The following is a 3,603-nucleotide window of genomic DNA, read 5'->3' as shown; positions in this document are numbered from 1 at the left end:
TTAACTCGTTCAATCTCAATTTAGTATATCATGGGTGAACATGTTTATGATAACAATCAGAGATTAAAGATTCTCATGCCATTTTTAAATATCTACGAGTGAATAATGATTCATCTTATATATCCACATGCATTAAAATGGTTATGAGGTGATATTGTTGTATGGAATTTCCCTCTCAGTAATTTGAGCAGTATGACTTGGCCCAAACATGTTGTTGATTCAAAACCAATGCAACCATCACGATGTTTAAATTCAGAGTGTCTATATTCTACCCAGGCTAACTTTTAGTGTTAATTATTCACAACACATGATTATGACCATTTTCGCTCTCTAGCTGGTCGCTTATCAACCTATTGCCAGCCTTCACCTGTACTAAGCGAGAATGATGCTTGTGCATCCAAAACTCCTAACCCCAAGTTTTTCCACATGAGTCAACCATACCTACCTATATGTGGTATTTCCGTGCCGTTCCAAGTAAATGTGGATGTGCCACCTCTAAATATTCAAGTAAACATCTATTTTTGTGCTCGTACCGCTCATGGACTGATGGGGCGGTCAGTATCTTCCATGCTAAGCGGGTTATTGTCAATATGGGCATTTACTCACCCGTCTTTGCACAAGAGAGGCTAGTAAAAAGGATGCCCATTAACTGCATAATCAAAATTAAGTTAAACATAACTCCTGGGACAGTTGATATGTTGGAGGATACCCATGAATTCGGCTAGCCATGGCTTGTGTTCGTATGGTGGAAAAGGAGTAAACTTTATATTTCCGCTTGGGAACCACCAATAATGTGTTTATCATGGAAGATCTTGAAAACTCAATTTTAACATTGACAGGTAAACCACACCACCCAAAATTACAATTCATCTATGTTTTAAAACATTGAGCTATGTCACGTGTGCAAATCAATGCTTTTCTCTGCGAAGGAATTTTCTATTTACCTTCATGTTATTTTACTTTTGAGTCATCACCTTCTTATTAGAGCACCAGATCTAAGATCATTATTGTCATTCTTATGCATTGAGTCTAGTTAATATTGAAGGTGAGAATGACTGGATCTTTTCCACCCTTAATTATGATGTTTAGTCGCTGTTTGAAACTCAGAGGTGCTCTGCATTTATGTTTTGCGGTCTCACATAGGGCTAACGACATACCATGCCATTATATTATATCATGATTGTTTTGACAATTTTTTGGCATGTGAGATACTTTATTATTGCTTTCTAGTTGGTCATGTATTTCCATGAGTAAGTATACTGTTTGATTGTTATTAGGGATATGGTTATTTATGATTTATACTAAAAACTTGAACACTAGCTAAGAATGTGTATAATAACGAGAACAAAAGAGTTTGTAAAAGTTTTCTTTTATCACTTTCAGTTTATCAACTGAGTTGCATGATGAGAAGCAATGAGTTAAGCTTGGGAGAGTTGATTTTGTCTCAAACATATCTACTTTTCCAAACACTTTTGTTGTGGTTTTGTCCTCTAATTTGCATGATTTGAATGGAACTACCTTGGTCTAACGTTGTTCTTAGTAGAACTACCATGGTGTTATTTTTGTGTAGAGATAAAAATTCTCGGACTCGTACACAACTTTTGTGAATTATTTCTGGAATATATGAGGAATTATGGAGCAAAGAAGTACAAGAGGGGGCTACATGTGGTCCACAAGGCAACAGGGAACGCCCTGTTGTGTGGTGGGCCCCACATGGCTCCCCCAACCCTAATTCCAGTCCTATAAATTCACATCTTCGGTTAAAAAATCAGAGAGAAGACTTCATGGCATTTTACGAGACGGAGCCATCGCCATCTCCTGCTCCTCCTCGGGAGTGCTCATCTCGAGTCTTTTTTGGGCTTCAGAGAGGGGGATTCATTAACGTCGTCATCACCAACCCTTCTCCGTCAATAATTCCATGATGCGCACCACTTGTAGTAAGTAATTCGTTTGTAGGCTTGCTGGATGGTGATTGGGTTTGGATAAGTTTGATCATGTAATCGAGTTAAGTTGATAGGGCTTGATTCCTAGTATCCATTATGTTCTGAGATTGATGTTGCTATGACTTTCCTATGCTTAGTTCTTATCACTAGGGCCCGAGTGCCATTCAAATGTGATTCTATTATGTTTTTCTCTCAGTATGGAAGTGTTTAGATCCTATCTTGCAAGTTGTATGCACCTAATATGTGTTATGATCCGCATCCCCCAAGGTGACAATAATTGGGATTCTTTCCGGTTATTGTCGTAGTATGAGGAATTCATGTATTTACCATGTGTTAATGCCTTAATATCCCTTACTTTCCATTAGGACGTCACTACCACGGGAGGGTAGGACAAAAGATGGCATGTAAGTTCTTATCACAAGCACGTATGACGATATATGGAATACATGCCTATATTATATAGTTGAATTGGAGATAGTTCCGTGTCGCTCTAGTTTGTAACTGTTACGTGATGAATGTCATTCATACCAATCCATCGCTGATCCATGTGCATATGCTTTACATATACTTTATCTTGCTAAGTTACTACTATTGCTCCTACTATCGCAACTGCTACAAAATTATTGCAATCACTGTTACTGTTACTATTATTACTTGATGTGCTACTAAATCTTCGATGAAGAGAGATATCCCAGGTGTGGATGAGTTGACACTCAGTTGTTAAGGGGAATAAATATTCTTTGGCCCCCGTTGTGTCGAATCAATAAATCAGGGAAAAATATTACCCACGAAGAATGTTGCGATCTCCTACACTTGTGGGTTATTCGGCCGCATGCCCATCACGTGGGTTACGTGCCCGCTCGGAGTTGGGTGATAGAGGTCGTACCAGCAGGCGTCGTGAGGCATGATTTCCCCTTTTGTGACCAAGGTGCATCACTAGCCGCCCCTCCAAAAGCACAGTGCAAAGCTTACCATTTTGGTGACAGAGGATCATAATAGATCAGTGTTGCAGGGCAGAGGTCACCGTCGAGCCCAAAAACGCGTAACGAGGACCACTTTACCACGTGGAGACCACATTTAGTCAGGATAGGCCTGGGTCATGTCCCCCCTTTGGATTGCCGCCCTGTGGCCACCCTTTCCCCCAGATATTTTCGGGGAAGAGTACCAATGCACTACAAAGGGGAAGGGCCACGTCCATGTAAGAGGATCGAGTCATTCTCTCCCCCAACACCCATGTACTCGAGCCTCAAGCTCCTTCTTATCCAAGGCAACCAAATCACAAGCAGGAGTAGGGTTTTACATCACACAACGGCCCGAACCTGGGTAGCTCGCATGTCCCCATCGTGTCCTGTGAGGAAGAGTGAGCTCACCATTAGTCTTGCTGTGTTTGTCATCATGTTACAAGTTGCAAGCCAAACCCCCAGTGTTCAAACCTTGATCTTGGAGAATTTTGTGGAGGCATATCCATGACTACGACATATGGCACGCGAGGCAGGCGGACTTCGTGTCTTCGCGCCCTCGACCTCGACACTAGCATTGACATGGACGAAGATGCCGCACGCTGACTTTCCGCGAGCGCACCAGCGGTGCCTGCCGCTCGTGGTGCCCCGAGGCGGCGCCCCGAGATGCCACTAAGCCAGTTGGGTAGCTGGTGGCCTCC

This window comes from Hordeum vulgare, chromosome 3H (genome assembly GCF_904849725.1).
Source record: "Hordeum vulgare subsp. vulgare chromosome 3H, MorexV3_pseudomolecules_assembly, whole genome shotgun sequence".
Taxonomy (NCBI): Eukaryota; Viridiplantae; Streptophyta; class Magnoliopsida; order Poales; family Poaceae; genus Hordeum; species Hordeum vulgare.
Note: the sequence above shows the minus strand (reverse complement) of the source record.